The sequence below is a fragment of the Chanodichthys erythropterus genome, chromosome 14, assembly GCF_024489055.1.
Source record: "Chanodichthys erythropterus isolate Z2021 chromosome 14, ASM2448905v1, whole genome shotgun sequence".
NCBI lineage: Eukaryota > Metazoa > Chordata > Actinopteri > Cypriniformes > Xenocyprididae > Chanodichthys > Chanodichthys erythropterus.
In genome coordinates, this window is record NC_090234.1 from 8498990 (window position 1) to 8504989 (window position 6000).

The 6000-nt window shown below is 37.6% G+C and overlaps 2 non-coding genes across 2 annotated transcripts; both read left to right on the forward strand.

The window, feature by feature from the left end:
* Positions 1-5313: 5313 nt before the first annotated feature.
* On the forward strand, positions 5314-5395 carry trnas-aga (transfer RNA serine (anticodon AGA)). The gene has a single exon. It is a non-coding gene; the product is annotated as a tRNA-Ser (tRNA).
* Positions 5396-5758: 363 nt separating this feature from the next.
* On the forward strand, positions 5759-5829 carry trnag-gcc (transfer RNA glycine (anticodon GCC)). The gene has a single exon. It is a non-coding gene; the product is annotated as a tRNA-Gly (tRNA).
* The last annotated feature ends 171 nt before the right edge of the window (positions 5830-6000 follow it).

Here is a 6000-nt window from a genome sequence, read left to right on the forward strand (position 1 = left end):
ACAGTTTCTTTTTTAATGTACATTTACATATGGGTAAACAAAATCTGGGTTATGTTGGCTGTGCTTTCATGTAAATATTTATATTCATTGCTGCTATCAAAAGTTCCTAAATTATCTTTCATTTTAGGATTCTGTTGGTCCTGATAATATTGAGGGGTATGGAGCCGTGCAGGACTTGGCAGAGTTTTTGGTTAGCCTCAGAGACCACCGTCTGGCCTTGACTGGAGAAGAGTGTGTCAAGATCATCACCCTATGGCAGGCACTGGGGGAGTATGACAAGAAAAAGACCATTTACTCATCACGTCATCAAACCACCCTAAAACAGGGACGATTCAGGGCCACTAAGAAGATTGTGGCACCAGGTGTGGAGAGCACTAAAAGGTATCTTAAATTTAGCAAACACAGGGTCTTGATTGCCTTTGTCTAAAAGGTTTTGTTTAAATATATATAACTGGCTGAAATATCATCTCCAGCTTTATTTGTTTAGTAAGGATTTCTAGTAAAATTAGTAAAACCTGAAGCCTTCATAGCTAGTTTATCTTTCTGCAGCTTGTTAAGTTCAAACCTAGCCTAGTTATAACAAATTATTAGTTGTGATTTACATTTAATGCTGACTTTATGTTATGTTGCTAAGTAAGTTACGTTGCTATGGACACAGTTCTAACCGTACATCAGACTATTCTATTTAGCAGAAGCAACACAATCAATGCTTAATCAGTAAAGTCATTTTGGATCAATATTTTGTGTCAAATGATTTGTCTTACTGTCTGTTAGTAAGTAGCTGTGTAATAAGTGGAATAATATGCAGCTATGTAAAAAAACAAAAACAAAAAACTGACAGGCTGACTAACGACACCGTATAATGCAGTATAAAGCTGTAATAATGCCACAACACAGTAACCCAGTAAAGACCTAATTTATTGATCGACCTAGAAAACAAACAAGACAACATAACTATGCACAGATATTAAAAATTAACATCTAGACAACACAAAGCAAAACATACAGAATAGAAAAGGGAAAATAAAATAAAAATAACAGAGTAAGGATCACAAATCGTAAACAATCATACATTAATAATATGTATTCTTTTGTGACTTGCAGGTGTTTCGTTAAGGCTCATTGTCCTGCACAGTGGCCTGACTGCAACCGAGTGGTGGAGGCCATCTTCACAAGGCTCTGTGCTCTCTACCCGAATGCGGTGCGCTGTGATGGAGTGAGGGTGTCCCGCTTCACAATGGTAACACGTGTTTACAAGCACATTCGAGAGTGCATCCTCACCAATGCTAAGGTGATGAGCGAGACCACCATCCAGCTCCCTGAAGTGAACGCTGCAACAGTCACACAGTGGTGAGTAAATTAGCATTGTAACTGCTAAGCCTAAACCTAAAGCATCTGAGGGCTACACAGAGGGTTCAAGTAACTGACGCAGTTAACTTAATGTTAGTGACTGCTTTGACGGGTCTAGAAACAAATCAATTCAACAATTCAGCAATATGAAAGATATGATTTATTGCTCAGGAAATGGTCTTCAACAGACTGCAGGAATCCATAATCCATAATAGAATGGTTATCTCAATTAAGTAGCCATTTTACAAAAGCAATAATACATGAGACGAGGGTGTGATCAATTGCTATGTGATCTTAGCTGTGTCATGCTTCTGCATCATAGTCGTGATCAAATAGTAGTTGATCACACCATCTTTTGTATTATTGCTTAAATGTTTATTAATATTGGTTGTTTTATGTTTTCCCAGGTTCAGCAGGCGTTGCAAGTCTCAGGAACAGGAGATTTTAAAGCAGGGTATCCAAGCCCCAGACGCACCCATGGCAGGACCTGAGGAGCTTCCTGCAGCTATACAGAAAGGACCCACTCTCTATTCAGGCAATCTGGCTGAGCCTCACCTTTTTATCTTGCCACCAAACACTGCTGGGGAGGCAAAACTCAAGGGGAGGTCGCAACCTCAGGCCATCTCCAAGGCTCCACCATCACATCAGGGACTTCCTGTCATAGCACGTCCTATTGCACCAGCACTACCTTTCTCTCTCCCTTTCATTTTACCGTCTGTGCAGCTTCCTACAGTGATGGATGCAAGTGCGCAGTCCTCTACAGTGCCTGGTACCTCACAGGTGATGTTCTTCAACCTCCCATTACCTTCAGCTATGCCACCATCAGCTCAGACACAGACATCCAGTCAAGCTGTTCCTTACTCCACTCAGCAATACAGAAAGAGAAAACAGGAGAGGGAGCTCACTGGAACTGTCACAAGAAAATATGTGAGGAAGACAGACGTCATTCTTTGTAAAAAATGTAAAAAAGAAAGACGGCCACCATCACATCTTCAGTACTTTGGTAACTGGTACTGCAAAGAGTCTGAGACTCAATCATATGGTGAATGGAGGGCTGTGCTGGAGGAACGAGGTTATAGGAAAAAAAAGCCAGGAAATGACAACCCTCCAGCTTCATAAAATTGCTCTTTCAGCACGTTTTTTTTTTTTTTTTTTTTTTTTTAATTTGGTTAATATTTGCATTATAGAGCAATTTACAAGTCTCCAACAATGACTAAAATGTATAATAGGTTTCTAAAAAAAAAAAAAAAAAATCTCTAAAAAAAACATGTTTTTTTCTTCACTGCTTGTTTCCTCTGCTGCATGCCTCTGTTGGGAAAATATTTCAGGTATAAATGTGATATAATATAATATAATATAATATAATATAATATAATATAATATAATATAATATAATATAATATAATATAATATAATATAATATAATATAATATAATATAATATAATATAATATAATATATGTAAGTTTATTAGTGCTGTTCAATGATAACCGTGGTTACTGTGTACAAAATAAGAGTCTGTGTTTACGTAATATATGTGTGTTTGTTTTGTGTATAATTATTATGTATATATAAATATATACACATACATGTATATATTTTTTAAAAAAATCTTATATTTCTATATAAATATTTACATTTATATATAATTTAAATATATAAAAATATAAATACATTTATATATTTATACATACATGCTTATATTTCTTAAATATATACATGTATGTGTGTGTATTTATATATACATAATAATTATACACAAAACAAACACACATATATTACGTAAACACAGACTCTTATTTTGTACATGATAACCACGGTTATCATTGAACAGCCCTAATGTGTGTAATATATATGAATATATATAAATAATGGTAAGTTTACCATGTTATTCATGTGTGAGTTTTTTATTTTTATTTTCTCAGGCTGTTATGTCAAAATTGCACTGCAGATGTTTGTTTTGGTTAATTATTTATTCTTTTCTCAGGCTGTTATGTCAAAATTGCACTGCAGATGTTTTTTTTTTGGTTAATTATTTATTCTTTTCTCAGGCTGTTATGTCAAAATTGCACTGCAACTGTTTGTTTTGGTTAATTTATTCTTTTCTCAGGCTGTTACGTCAAAATTGCACTGCAACTGTTTGTTTTGGTTAACATTCTTTTCTCAGGCTGTTATGTCAAAATTGCACTGGAGATGTTTGTTTTGTTTTATTTATTCTTTTCTCTGGCTGTTATGTCAACATTGCACTGCAACTGTTTGTTTTGGTTAATTATTTATTCTTTTCTCAGGCTGTTATGTCAAAATTGCACTGCAGATGTTTGTTTTGGTTAATTATTTATTCTTTTCTCAGGCTGTTGTGTCAAAATTGCACTGGAGATGTTTGTTTTGGTTTATTTATTCTTTTCTCTGGCTGTTATGTCAAAATTGCACTGCAACTGTTTGTTTTGGTTAATTATTTATTCTTTTCTCAGGCTGTTATGTCAAAATTGCACTGCAGATGTTTGTTTTGGTTAAATATTTATTCTTTTCTCAGGCTGTTATGTCAAAATTGCACTGCAGATGTTTGTTTTGGTTTATTATTTATTCTTTTCTCAGGCTGTTATGTCAAAATTGCACTGCAGATGTTTGTTTTGGTTAATTATTTATTCTTTTCTCAGGCTGTTATGTCAAAATTGCACTGCAACTGTTTGTTTTGGTTAATTTATTCTTTTCTCAGGCTGTTATGTCAAAATTGCACTGCAACTGTTTGTTTTGGTTAACTTATTCTTTTCTCAGGCTGTTATGTCAAAATTGCACTGCAACTGTTTGTTTTGTTTAATTATTTATTGTTTTCTCAGGCTATGTCAAAATTGCACTGCAACTGTTTGTTTTGGTTAATTATTTATTGTTTTCTCAGGCTGTTATGTCAAAATTGCACTGCAACTGTTTGTTTTGGTTAATTATTTATTGTTTTCTCAGGCTGTTATGTCAAAATTGCACTGCAACTGTTTGTTTTGGTTAATTATTTATTCTTTTCTCAGGCTGTTATGTCAAAATTGCACTGCTGTTCTAAATTTTTTTTATTGACTAAAAATCTATGCAAATAAAAAAGGTTGTTAATCTTTGCCCTCACATTATTGTTTCTGTGCCTATTTGTATTCTCAAAATATTTGTAGCTGTGGACACAATATGTTTAAAAAAAAACAACATACAAACATAACTGTAAAACACAATAAAAACAGGGACAGTAAGAATAAGGCAGAAAATATAATTTATAGTTTTTATACTGTTAAAAAAAAAGAAAAAAAAAAAGAAATCAATTAGCATATATTCATATATTCTGTTATGAAAACGCACCAAGAAGATGGCTATTGTTATTGCCGTGTGTATAATGTCTTCACGTTTATTATGTCAAAACATTTCGGCTTTTTTTATCCAGTGACAGTTGGATGCCTTTGTCCATATAAGGTATTTCCTGGAGCATCACAAATTAGTACTTTTACGAGTCCGTTTTGGTCCGCTTTGGGCTTTTCTGCGAGAGAGCGCCCTCCGCCGTCCGGTATGAACGAAACATACACAACGTGAGAGCGTTTACGTTGGAGAGTGCCCAAATTAAAGTGCGGGGGGCCCGAATTTACGTCTGATTAAAGTACGGGGGGCAATGACGATGACACGCGTGCACCGGTGGCGTCAAATGGACACGTTCCGCGAATTCCGATCACCGGTCGGAGCGGGGCGCGAACTCGGGTCGCTGTGCCTCTTATGGTTGCTTTACCACCACTAACTGGCGCCGGCCTTGGCGCAGTCGGTAGAGCATCAGACTTTTAATCTGAGGGTCCTGGGTTCAAGTCCCTGTTCGGGCGAAGGGGCTGTCACTTTGTTGGAGGCCTCAGTCTGCTGTGACTCTCTGCGAGAGCGCTTTTCAAAACCTGCGAAGCCTATACGTGTCTTGCACAGAAACCGCCCAGAGGACTCCTTGCCTGCTGTAGTCGTGACCGAGTGGTTAAGGCGATGGACTAGAAATCCATTGGGATCTCCCCGCGCAGGTTCGAATCCTGCCGAGTACGTCCTCCTGCGATGCGCTTGAAGTCGTGAGGCCTCAGGAAAGATGGCTGTGCTGCTTCTCTTGTTTTTTTGTTTGTTTGTTTTTGTGTTTTCCACATCCCTCGCATGGAATATTCATCTGTTCATAGGACAAACAAGCCATTGTCCTTTTGCGCTCAGGCACTGATTCAGTGGTGCGCCGCGATCGAATAGTGGATACTCCTCTGCGTTGTGGCCGCGGCAACCCCGGTTTGAATCCAGGTCAAGGCAGGCCTTTTTTCTGTAAGGCAAGGCCGACGTGGAGCTCCGCTTCACCTTCCATCTTTTTACGACGATCGAGGGGCCATACCCTCACTTCCTGTGAGCACAGGTGTCACTGCAGCTAAGCATTGGTGGTTCAGTGGTAGAATTCTCGCCTGCCACGCGGGAGACCCGGGTCCGATTCCCGGCCAATGCAGGGAGTGTTTTCTGGTATGCCAGAAGCCTGCTTCTTTAAAGCTTTATGTAACTTCTAATCGACAGCGATTGTAAGATCAAGGCCAATAACCTGCCATTATGAATCTTGTCATCATCATGCAGACCCTAATGATGTGCCCCTCGTAAAAGAGGTTTCAACTCAAGATGCAAA